A 13,511-nucleotide genomic window follows, 5' to 3' on the forward strand; every position below is an offset into this window, starting at 1 on the left:
GGCAGGGCGTCTGCGGGCCCGCTAGGGTGACCAGATAGCAAGGGTGACAAATCGGGACCAGGGATGGAGGGTAATTGGCACCTATATAAGACAAAGCCCCAAATATCAGGTCTGTCCCTATAAAATGGGGACATCTGGTCACCCTAGGGCCCACCCCTGCCCGGCAGCTGTGCCCGGAGGCTGGGAATAATTATGCTGACTCTGGCAGATGCTCAGGCCCCATGGCCGGAATATCAAAGTGAAAACAGCACCTTGGCAGCGTGCTCTGAGAGGAGAGACCTTGCCTGGCACCTGCAAATTTGCCTGCTTGCCCCACTCAGGAAAATTCCCCCCACCACCACCACACCATCTCACGATGAGCACAAGCTTTTGACTCCGATCCACCTACTGTGGCTTTAGTTGCACACGAAATGATTCCACGGCCTGAGAGAGAGAAGCTTATTTTGTAAAGACATCATTTATGATGATGATTTTCTATCCTTTATTGTATGGATTAGTTTGTATTACAATAGCACTTTGAGACCCCAACGGCAATCAGAGCCCCCTTGCGCTAGGTGCTCTGAGACAGTCTCTGCCCCAAAGAGTTTCCATTCTACATAGACAAGACAGCTAAAGGGGAGACAGAGGCAGAGAGGTGAAGTGACTTGCCAACGTCACTCAGCAGAGCTGGGAGGGGTATCCAGGTCTCCAGCTTTGCTGATATTTTCTTGGAAAAAGTAACTTCTTGGCAATTATTACGGCCCTTCTCTGTAAAGTGATGCATGTCTTCAGAAATTCCCCAAAACAGGGACCAGCTCTTTATCTGTCCTAGTTTGACAACTTGATATCATTTCCCCCAGTGTCAAGCGAACCTCGGACATGGGAGAGAATGGGCCAAGTTGCTAAAGATGTTTGATTCCTTGGTTGCCAGCAGAGGGAGCTTGGCTTCTACCAATACACAGAAAACCTCCTGATAAACAATGTTAAAATCCAATTAGGGTAAAGAGATGCTTGACAAGGCTGACAGTATAAACAAATCTTACAGAGCCAAATTCATCCCAGGTGTAATTCCATTGGCTTCAGTGAAATCTGGCTCAGTCTTGTGCTTGAAAATGCACATTTAAAAATGCAGCTTCTTCTGCTAAAGATCAAACGTCTCAGCTCCTCTCAAAGAAAAAGCTGCAATAGTTTTAAAATGCCAGCTCGCGGCTTGGGCGTGGCCTGCTGCTAAAAGCACAGTGATGATGGACTAAGGTTGCCACTTTTCAGATCTCCGGATTTGCCATGTCCTGATACAAGATAGTATGTTACATGATCAGGTGAGACTGTGTCATGACGTCAGAAGGCGGTGGCATCACATACTGATACAATTTGGTGACAGAGACCTCATCTACAATAGAAAGTTGTACCCTTTAATAAACCTGTGTAGGCAAAGCAGTGGAACCTTCCTCCCGTGGATTCAGTAGAAAGGACCTTTATACTGGTATAGCTATTTTCATACAGGAAGGGGAATAACTATACCAGTCTAATGCAACTTTATAATGGTATAACTCTACCTAAACTACAGTTATACCAGGATAAATCACACTCCTAACAGACATAGTTATATTAGTACAACTTTCAAGTGCAAATCTACCCCTAGTGTCATTTGAGTCACAAAACTGTTACAGTATCAGAGGGACTGGATAGTGTGCTACAAGCAGAGCTTTCAGGATGTGGGATTGATTGGACAAAATCTAGGCTGTCCCACAAATTCTGTGATACATGGCAGGTGTGTGCCCTCAATGTGCCATCCTGCTCTCCTGCCAGTTTGCGTTCTCTGGCACTCGAAAGCAATGCACATCCTGCTTTCTGACGCTGAGAAAGCAGAGTGACAGCTGGTTATGTACAGTCACAACCCAGCAAGTCCTTGTGCTCAGGATACTTCTACAACAATAATACTCTATGTGGACCTTCCATCCAAAGATCAGGTGGAGCATTGAGGAGTGGGATGGGTGTACATGTAGGGGGGAAAGGGGAATTAAGTGTTTCTTTCAATGAGCTGCAGGAGCCTGGAGACAGGTTAAGGGTTTTGCTCTAGATTACTGTTGTTAATAACTCGTTATAATTAATGATGGTCTCATTAGAACATTCCCACAGGAGCCCAGGGTCTGCCTGACGCACTTGCGCCCCCAGTAACAATCACCTTCTAATGAGTGCTCTGTCTGCCTTTCCCTCTAAGGCATGTTGTTTAAATATTACAAGAGGGCGGGGAAGTGACTCTCCTCCTATCTCTAATAATCAAAGATATTTGAATAAGGCCTTGCAGCAGAGCTCAGTATGTAGCACTAGACTCAACGTAGGCAGAGAGCTCATGGAAGGAGCTGTCCTACAAACACTCAGTCACAGTCCCCCTGGGCTGCATTGTTGAAAACAGAAGCAAAGTCTGTATTTTTGCTAGTCATCCACACCCCCTCTGTTGCGCAGCCAGTGGAGCAGCTGTCCTCGCAGCACTGCTGAGCCGTTATGGTGCCCAGACGCAGACTGGGAGGATCTACAGAAAGAGACATCCTAGGTTCAGAGCTGCAGACTCGCTTTGTTTTCTCCTCCAGGACAGGAGGTTCTAGAAACAGAAGGAATCTTTGCACGCTAACTGCAGTGTCCTGGGGACATCGCCCTCTGGATTTCTGCTACAGGAACAGACCAAATCAATCTTTGCTGCTGCCTTCTCCCCCCAGATTACTTGTGATGTTCAGTGCAGTTAAGGCTGAGACTGCAGCATATAAGGATTACAAATAACCTAGCTGGGCTGAGGGCCTGGAAAGGCGCCATTCTGTCCCCTGGGGTCTGTTTTCTTGATGGTTCTGCCTACGCACTCTTCACAATTGCTTATGCCGCATTCCGAGGCACCACAGGAGGCCATTACTCCACATTTCTTCATGGCTCCTAGTCAGGGGCATCTGACATGTTTTCTTGTGTTATATTTATTACATTTGCTATTTCTTTGGAGTGCTGGTGAGAGCCCACCTGTCGGTGTAACTTATGTCACTCAGGGGGGTGGTGTTTTTACACCCCGGAGTGACATAAGTTATACCAATAAAAGTGCTAGTGTAGACATACCATAGACACTGATGTCCAGTAGTTAGCCAACGATATGGGACTCAACTTACCCCTCTGTAAAATGAGTATAATACCATTTACCTAGGTGTTGTGAAGCTTAATTAATGCCTGTAAAGGACTTTGATGATGTGAAGAGAGGCAACACCATCTAGAAGAACAAACCCAGTTCTAATCCAGGCCCGGCCACTGACTGACTTGGCCATCTCTTTTAACCCCTCATTTGTTCCATCTGTATTATGGGAACGATACTACTTGCCTCTCTGGGATGTTTGGAGCACTAACTCATGTTTGTACAGTACTTTGAACATGGAAAGAGCTGAGTGTTAGTTTTTGTAATAATACACTATCCGCAGTGTGCATAAAGGCAAATGTACTTTCATTGATTATGTGTGTTCAGGAACAGCAGCAGCTTGGATGGCGTACGTACACACTTCAGCTCGCAAGCTGCACTTCTGCACCAAGTATTTAGATCCAAATCATCAAAGGCATTTAGGCACCTAACTCCCATTTCCCACCCTGCACTGTCCCAGAGCCCAGGCTCCCGCCCGAGGCCAGAAGTTTACACAGCAGTGAAACAGCCCCACAGCCTGAGCCCTGTAACCCCAGGTCAGCTGGCATAGGCTAGCTGCAGGGTTGTCTGTGCTGTGAAGACATACCCCTCGAACTCTGCAGATGGATAAAACTGCAGGTGTGAATGACTGCACAACGTGATCGTAGAAGGTGCTACTTCTGTTACACTTTGCTTGTGACCCAGAGACAACACATGAACCACCCAGGTGGAGTAGGGTTGTGATTGAACCAATGGCAAGGTAACTGAACAGAAGAAAACAATTCCTTGGCCTCAGCGTCGCAATCTGCAATGGAATAGCATGTTAGGCTGACTATCGGGCTGGTGGAATTGGAACCCTGCCACTTAGCTCTTCTCTTTACTCTACATAAAAAATATTATTAGGGACAGATAAGTGCTCTGTCTCCTTAGAAAGCCCTTATGGGCAATTTCAGCTGGGATGGGAAGTGCCTGTTTGGGAGCACAGACCTTTAACACGCCTTGAAATAAATCAGATTTTTTCCCCTCGGCTCAATTAAATAGCAAAGTGGCTGCAGCGATAATGAAACTTTTTTCTACATCATAATGAATTTTTTGGCTTTCGCCATCAAGTGTCAGGAGGTGTCAGGAGCTATCTTCAGACTGCTTGGCTCTGGGCTCCGAGAGGCGTATGGTCAGAGGCATTCAGTCCTGCACAGCTGTGCTTCCTCGGCCAGCCCCCAGGTGGTGTAGATTGGCATTATCTCCATTGATTTCAATGGAGCTTTGCTGATTTACACAGGCAGCTTGCACATGACTCCCCTAAACAGAGCCAGCGTTCTCTCTCCGCATGTGTTCAGTGAACCCTGTACAAGCCACTTTTATTTAGACAATCTCCTTTCTTAAGCGACTGCCTTCAAAGCCACTGGGCCCACAGCAATGCAGCTCCACTCACTTCAGTTCAGTACCGTTATTTCTTCTTATTTGTATTACCACAGCACCACGGAGTTCCAGTCATGGACCAGGAGCCCATTGTGCTAACTTACATTTATCTAGGACTTTCTATCCTGAAGGATCTTCAAGCTCTGTAGAGTAGGATTTTAATGGTAATGGCCATTGAAGTCAGTGGCAAAACACCCACTGGTTTCAAGGAAAGCAGTAACAGGTCTATAGTTTGAACCAGGCCTATCAGGCTAGATGCAGGAATTCCTGGGTGAGAGTCTGCAGCCTGTGTTATGCAGGTCAGACCAGATGAGATGATCATAAGGGGCCCGTCTGGCCTTAGAGTCTATTAATTCCACCCCCACTGCAAGATCCCCGGTGACTTCAATGGGACTGCTCCATGTCGGAAGCCCAGCACACAGCTGGAAGGGTTTGTATGATTAAACACCGAGTCTGCAAGCACCGAGTCAGCCGCTCCATCGGCGAGAAGTACGGTAAAGCCCTGTGCTCAGCTGCGGCGCTGTCTAAGCAACAAATAATAACCACAGCAAGTGCCGTTCGTGGCATTAAGTAGGTGCCCAGAGCGGGCACAAAGCATTGGGGAGGGGTCTTCACAAGTGACTCAAAAAACGTTCACAACATCAGTGCAAGTTTATTTGGGCCAGACTGAGCCTTTAGACACAGACGTGGGGGTGGGGCAGCGTGTGCTGCTCTGGAATGCAGGGTCACCCCTTCTCCCCGCCATCCCGTTTGCTTCAGGGGGAGGGGGAATAATTGACTGCAGCCCTGAAAAGGGTGCAGTGTCCATCCCCCCCCTGCATCTCCCTGCAGCCAGCCAGCCAGCTCTGCCGGCTGCCATAGTGGTTGACTCCGTTCACTCCCTGCTCATCTCTGCCCCTTCCCCACCTACTTGACTTGAAGGGAAGCTGCAGCTGTGTAGAAAGGCTGCACTCTGGAGCCATGGATCCAGGGCCCCCCCCCAACATAGCTCCGGGGCGGAGGATGGGTTTTCCTTCCCAACTCACTGCCCTATATGACCACATTAGGGCTCATGAGACTGGCCATTCTGGGTCAGACCAAAGATCCATCTAGCCCAGTGTCCTGTCTTCTGACAGTGGGCAATGCCAGGTGCCCCAGAGGGAATGAACAGAACAGGGAATCATCAAGTGATCCATCCTCTGTCACCCATTCCCAGCTTCTGGCAAACAGAGGCGAGGGCCACCATCCCTGCCCATCCTGCCTAATAAGTCCATTGAGCATAGGTCCATCAATGGCTATCTAGTTCTTTTTGAACCCTGTTATAATCTTGGCCTTCACAACATCCTCTGGCAAGGAGTTCCACAGGTTGACTGTGTATTGTGTGAAAAAATACTTCCTTTGGTTTGTTTTAAATCAGCTGCCTATTAATTTCATTTGGTGGCCCCTAGTTCTTGTGTTATGAGAAGGAGTAAAACAACACTTCCTTATTTACTTTCTCCACACCAGTCATGATTTTATAGACCTCTATCATATCCCCCTTTAGTCGTCTCTTTTCCAAGCTGAAAAGCCCCAGTCTTATTAATCTTTCCTCATATGGAAGCCATTCCATACCCCTCATCATTTTTATTGCCCTTTTCTCAATCTTTTTCAATTCCAATATATCTTTTTTGAGATGGGGCGACCACAGTATTCAAGATGTGGGTGTACCATGGATTTATATAGAGGTAATATGGTATTTTCTGTCTTATTCTCTATCCCTTTCTTAATGATTCCCAACATTCTGTTCGCTTTTTTGACTGCTGCTGCACATTGAGTAGATGTTTTCAGAGAACTATCCACAATGGCTCCAAGATCTCTTTCTAAAGTGGTAGCAGCTAATTTAGACCCCAAAAGCTAGCCCTTTTCAAACACAAACCTTTGTAGATTTGGCTGTTCCTGATCAGAAGTGTGCGTGTCTGGGGAACACATTCGCTACTTTCAGCTTAGTCAAACATTGAGCATAAAAACACGGACATTGTCCCTACTGTGTGCGTATTTCAAATCAAACCATTTCTAGGGGTTTTCTGCCTCATCCTTGTGGGCTGTATTTGTTACATCTACCTCTTTTAGCCAGCTCCATAAAAGTCTAGCATGCTACATAGGAGAGGTGAATCCAGTTGTCCTTTCTGCCCTGCACCATGTGATAAACACAGGGTAACAGTACAAACTATTATTATCCCGGATCAATTAAAAGACATTACATCATTAGCAACTCACTTTAAAAACAAAAGATATATACAGATACAGGAACTTATAGATTACTTCATCTTTCATTTCTATAGAGCGTGCATTAACCTGGCTCTACCTCCTTGTTGTGATGCTAAGGCAGACAGTTAATTTCAGACCCATCGCTGAATTACAGCCGTGCATTGGAGACCAGAGGCAGTGGGAAGCAGTTCTATGTATGTGGGTGTAAATCAGAAGGCCTAAGGCCCTCTTCATTAAAACTGTGTTCATTTAGGAAATAGAAAGATGCAACAGCAACTTGCCTTTCCTACCCTCTGGTATTTAGAGCAGTTGCAGGCTGCTGCTGGCAGATGGCATTTGCAAGCAGGCCCATATGTTTCTCTCCAGCTTTATTTATTTATTGTGCAAATCTCTCTCTCTCTCACACACACACACACACACACATACACACACACACTCTTTGCGCCCACAAAAATAAAATCAAACTTAGAAGTGCAGAGGCAGATTCTACTCTTATGCCTGAGCACCTGGAGATCAGATCCAAAAAGGCATTGGTGGGGGACAGAGCAGGTCAGCGAGACTGGGATCCTTTGGGAGCTCTTCCATTTTCCAGCAGTATTTGGCCCTCTGCTCTCCTGAGCCTTCTCGCCTTATAAATAGACCCTGGGAAGTGAGAGAGAAAAGTTACTGTGTTGTAGTACAATGCACTTCGGCCATGTCCTGATGAGCTTCCTCCACTGGGCAGGGCCAGCAGTTTTCCATCGGCTAGGGTCTGTTTTCTGCAGACTTTTAGGTGTCTTTATGCTGTCAGGTGTAAAGGGACCTTTGCGTGACTGAGAATCAGGCCCAAGGTCTCACACCAGTTTCATATTGGTGTAACCCACTTGGCTTCAGTGGATTACTCCTGATTCACTCCAATGTAATAATGAAGCAAGGCTGCACGTTGCAACGGCAACAACAGGGCTCATGAGACATTACCCGCCGCATTTATAAGGCGCCCATCAGGGTAGTATCCATCTGCCATTGCGTGAGTTTATAAACAGATCAAGGCCTTGCTCCAGAAGAGTCAGTCTCCTCCCCTCCCAATAGAAATGCCATTTACTTAAGGGGGGGGGGGGGAAATCATTTAATTTGCTTCCCAGAAGAGAACAAGTCACCAAAGTCATTCCTCAACATCAAAGCAGGTACAGAGCTCTCCCTCTGCCATTAGTAACACAGCTAGAAAATGTCCATTGAAACCTGATTTTTAACCTGACAGTGCCCTGTCTACGTGCATCTGTCTACAGGCCTGATCCTGAGCCCACTGAAACGGATGATAGTGTTGCCGCTGATTTTAATGAGCAGACACATGCGCTATACCTGTCTAGCTCCTGTACATTGATTTATGATATACTTATCACGGTAGCATTTGGGTAGAGGTTGTGGATCTGAACAACCTGTCAATGCTCAACTGGACACAACTGGAGTGCCAACAAGCCCTAACCCAAAGGAAGAGGTATTGAGCAATCCTTATTACCTTTGCATTTATTGCTTGTAACTAACCCTGATAAATATCATCGCCACCTAATCCACCTAAGAACACTCTTTGGGCTCCTAATTTACCATGATCTTTCAGAGGCGGCTTTGTTTTTACCTTCCCTTTTAGCCCGAGCAGGATGTGCTCCATATACTGGATTCCACTAGTGCCTTTTGTCTGCCTGCCAAACTCAAAGCATTTTTCAAAACCGGGACTTCTGCTTTGCTGACCACAGTTAAAGGAACGTTCTGTCTTCTCCCTGATTGGGTTTGACAGTCTGAACTTGGTACCTTCCGGTTGCCTCTTAACTGCCCCTCATTAGGCGGGATGACCCTCAGTTTAGACTCAAATTTGTTTCGGTCCCATCCAATATTGTAGCCTCTCGCTTTCATCATAATCCAGAATTGACATTCCTGACAGCGGGTCATGTAGCTGCCATTACAGACAATACAAACCATTTCTTTAGAGCCTTCTTTTTTTAAGGCAGGGGCAGCTGCTCGTTTTGGGGATCTCTCTCCCCACTGCATCCCACATTTGGGCCTTGTCACCGTGAGGTATCCATCAGTCTGTCCCGCTGATGGAGCTAGATACTCATCTGGCAGAGAGACAGGCTTTGCGAGGGGAACTGCTCTGCAAAGCAACAACCGTTTGCATGGTTTAACTCACACCAGAAAAAGAAAGAAAAATTAGGACATAGCAACACCAAAGGTCCCCGTTCCAACCTATAGACAATCAGGGCACCATGAAGTGGGTATTAATATTATTCCCAGGTTACAGATGGGGGATACTTATGCACAGAAGGGCTTCGGCTGAGCTCAAACAGTGCATCAGGAGCAATGGTCGGAGTAGAAACCAGAGGTGCTGATTCCCAATCTCCTGCTCCAACCATTGCCCATCTGCCTCAGTGTTTCCATGTCCCTTAGCTCCAAAGCACTACCTAGGCACCAGGGCTTTTGTGCCCAATGCTAATCCCCCAGCTAGTGCTGAGCACCATAGGTCTGAGTGGACAAGAAACGGGATGTAATAGCAGGCAGTAATATGTAAGGGCTGACCCTTCCTTGATTTCACGGGAGCCTTAAAGGTATAGTAGCAGGACACCCAGAGAGCTAGCAAAGAAAGGGTCATATACCAGCAGCATTTTTGTAACCAGTGGTTTGTTTCCAATACCTCTAGGGGTTACTAGGTTAAAGAGATTATTCTTAACAACAATGAAGGACATGGTGCATCACGGTGCCTCTAAGCTCATTAACGCTGAGCTCAAGCGCCCGCTATCCAATTATCAGGTTTTCATTGTCAAGACATTAAACGGAAAACTCACCGGTATTTTTTTAACCACTTCATTATCACATGTCACAGGCTGGGGTCAGAGCAGGTGTGTGCTGAGCCCATCCCCATTCTCCTGCTTCCCAGCAGCAGCTGCTGTGCTCTGATCACCACTCCGCCCGTGAACCTGCAGTGAGCCTTGGGGCTCAGGCCTGTGAGCCAGAGCAGAGCCTACACTGCTCAGGAGGGAAAGCAAGAGTAGGAGCGGTGCGTTCAGCAGTCGTGCTGAGGCGGCTGCAGTCAGAAGCCAGACTAGGAATATAGGTCATGTTGGAAAACAAGTTAAATTCCAAGGCTTGAACAAGATCAACTGATGCTTTTTTTTTTTTTTTAAGATGTTAGACCCCGTCTACACTAGCATGTAAACACACATTAGCTAACATTTTAAACATGGATTCTTTTCCTAGTCTCTACATGGCTGGAGAGCAGAGAACTGATCCTCCCTCAGGGCTGGTAAGCCCACGAACTCTGTCCCCCAGATCCCATTGTCCTCTGCAAAGTGAAGTAGACACCGGCAACGTGCAGCAGAAGGTGAAACCAGCCCACACAGACACTGCTTCACGGAGGATCCCCCCAGGATGGTAGACAACAACAGCATCCAAATGCTGAGTGGAATCAAACAGAAAGCCATGTCATCGACGGGCTGACAACGGGGACAGGAAAATTAGCATCAGCACAGCTGGAAAAAAAGGGAAAATACTTAAGAAGCTGGGCAGAACAAAGCTAGCTGGACAATTGACCTTTATCAACGGGGAACGTATATGGCTTGGTAAAGGTCAATGTTGTATTTCACGGGCAAGGTTACAAACAACATAAAAGAAGGGAGCAGGCTGCTGTATTTGCCAGAAAGCACCGATGAGTCTCCGGGATAGGCAACAGGAAGAGACTGCACAATGCTGCCTTATCCAGCAGTGTTTCCTCCCTCCACAACTTTACAGGCAGGGGTCAGGTGTACCTAGCAGCCTGAGGCAGCACAGCCAGGAAAACAGGCGCACTAAGGAGGGGACTGATGGCTAAATTTAGCTCTCAGTTGTATCCCTTTAAACTAACGGATTTATTCCGGTTTTGAGGTCAGATTGTGCCACTAAGCCACAGACACAACCAGGGGGCTCTGTGGAGCCATATCAGCCCCCAGGGGAGCTCCGGGCAGAGGACGCATTGCACTGCATGCAGGCAAACTAGGCTGGATTCTCCTCTTTTGTATGCTGGTATAAATCTGGAGTAACTCCATTGCCTATTGTTGAGCCCATGTGGGTGCCGGCTCTGAGCAGCTCCTGATTGTGAGAGCATAAGGGCTGTGGTTGTGGCTGGGCCCTGTAGAGAGGGCTTGAGATGGAGGCCTTGTTCATGGCTGCACAGAGGCACGCCACTGCCTGGCCCACAGATTGATTTAAGGCTGGCAGAATTTGGCCTTAGATATCGGTCTGCGCGCACACACCTGGACCCACACCATCTCTCTGGGGTCTGATCCACTGTGGGACCCACACGGGCAGTCTCTTCTGTCCACCCCGAACCCCAGTGAAGTTAGTGGGACTCTCCGTGGGCAGAAGGGTCCCTCTGTGGGACCGGGGCCTTAGAAGGCTCCTCTGATGTGTTGCTGGTTTCCAGTGCTGTTCTTGAACTCCTCACTTCCAGCAACACCACCCCAAGAAACCCAACAGCAAAAAAACGAATGCTGAGAACTCAGGAGCCTCTCAGCCTGGCACGAAGCACACGTACATTCTGAGGCCCAAGCAGCGCCTTAAATATTAAAAAGCAAGTGTTAGAACTTCAGTTACTCCAGAACGATCGGTGACTCCCTTCTGCTAGGCATTGTGCAGTCAGGCAGGCTGTAAAATGCAGTGGACAGTGGCGTCTGTCCAAACAATGTCTAACCAGCTGGAAATATAAATTGTAAAGGTGAAATCCTGACCCACTGAAATCAACAGCAAAACTACAATTGACTTTACTGAGGCTGGGATATTACCCTAAGTGTTTACAACTGAGCTGTATCATATTTGCAATCTTAGGATTACAAATAGGAATGGCTCATAAACGATGCATTGAATCAGCCAAATCTGCTCCCATTGGCTCCAATTCACTATTACCCTGCACTTTTACACCAGTGCAAAATGCTACCATTCTTATTTGGAAGTATTTTTAGGTCCACTTTACACTTGTGTAAATGACTAAACTGGGTGCGGGGCAAAGGTGAACTGGGCCCATTGACTTCAGTGGGTGCAGGATCATGTCCATAATAAATGTTAGTTCGAGCTTTTGGACCTTTAGGGTTTTTTCCTGTCCAACTTGCTCACACAAGTAATCCTCTTAGGCCCCTCTCCTGCAAAGTGCTGAGCCCTTCCTGCAAACCTGGAGGTTCAAGGCCTTCGAGCGTGTATTCCAACGTTGGGACAATCTTTTAAATAACAAAGGATTTAATAGAACCAGTCAAGTTTCTTTTAGTCCTTTCTAGTATTGTCAACCTGAAACTTTCAAAAAACATGATTCAGGCCCCCAAAATCATGAGATTGGCTTTAAAATCATAAAATGTCAAGGAACACTGGACTCTGTTTATTTGCCTTCTGGTTTTTGAACCTTTAGGATGCACTTACATTACCTTTCCAAGGTTTTCTCTGCAGATGGCTAGCAACTTACTATTTTTAAATAAATGCTGAGATTCCCACATAATCACATGACTCCTGGAGCTAGGGCTTCATGATAAATAGCAAATAATGGGAGACGTGTGATAAAAATCACAAGAGTTGGCAACACTGCCCTTCTATTTCACAAGGTCTTTCTGGCTGCTCACAAGACACCCAACCATTTGTTAATACTCAGTTAACAATTTTTTTCCAGCCACCTGTTTGTCGTTGCAAACAATTCTATTGTGATGGCAGCAAACACTGGCTGTTAAATGTGCCTTTGCACTTGGGTAAATTGGAAGGTGATTCATAAATAAATAGCCGTGATGGAAAAAAAGAGTCTTCTGTATTGTTTGCCCCCCCAGTAACGAACGAAAGACTCCCTACAAGGATACAGTGCTAGTTTCAGATGCAAATCTATGTTTTCCAGGGTGGTGGTACCTCATTCCTTGAGTAGTTCAAAAATGCAATTCAGAGTCAGATTCTGCCATCCCGATGTTTAGTACTTTACCTCATAGACAGTCCCACTGAAATCAGTGCAAGTACTTGCAGATTAAGGTACTACTCAATGTGAGGACGAGTAGCAGAATCCAACCTAAACTGGTTATTCACGAGATAACAGAATGCTCTTTTTGCAAACATCTCCCTCTGACAGATGAACATCCATGAGGCTAATCGAGAGACCATTGGAGTCATTGGGACTCCTTACATTGATTTCAGTGGGTTTTGGATCATCCCCTGTATGTTTTAAAGCAATTACACAAATGGTTGCCATGAAAGTAAGGGCCCAACCTTCAGCCTTTACTCATCTGAGACCTTGGCTTTAGTGAGAGTACCCACAGCACAGACGACAGACCCTGCAGTGGGATTCATTTGGGTAGCAACTTGTGCTCTGGTGGACCCCTGTTGAATGCAATAAGGCTCTCTACAAGTGCAAGGCCAACCCCTGGGGCCTGACTGCAGGCGTGGGGCCCACCTGATTAAGGATTACTCACCCAAGGAAGGGATCAGACCCAGGCCCAATCGTTTTAAAACCATTCTGCTGGAAAATGTTTACTTAAAATACTGAGACAAATAGTTCGTTTTGCCCCTGTACAATGAAGAGTGGGACTGAAGGAAGAGGGACAGCTTTCAGGAGGGACCTAGTTAGGTGTGACACCAGGGGCTCTGGATTGTATGTTGGTGGCCCAGTGCTACCTGACAAACAGTGGCCTCTCAGCGTGTAAACACTGGTCTCTATGCATGTTCAATAAAAGTCTTTCTCCTGCAACTCCGCCTGCCTGCTGCATCACTTAACGGC

Source organism: Terrapene carolina, unplaced genomic scaffold, assembly GCF_002925995.2.
Source record: "Terrapene carolina triunguis isolate 2854851 unplaced genomic scaffold, T_m_triunguis-2.0 Scaffold231, whole genome shotgun sequence".
Taxonomy (NCBI): Eukaryota; Metazoa; Chordata; order Testudines; family Emydidae; genus Terrapene; species Terrapene triunguis.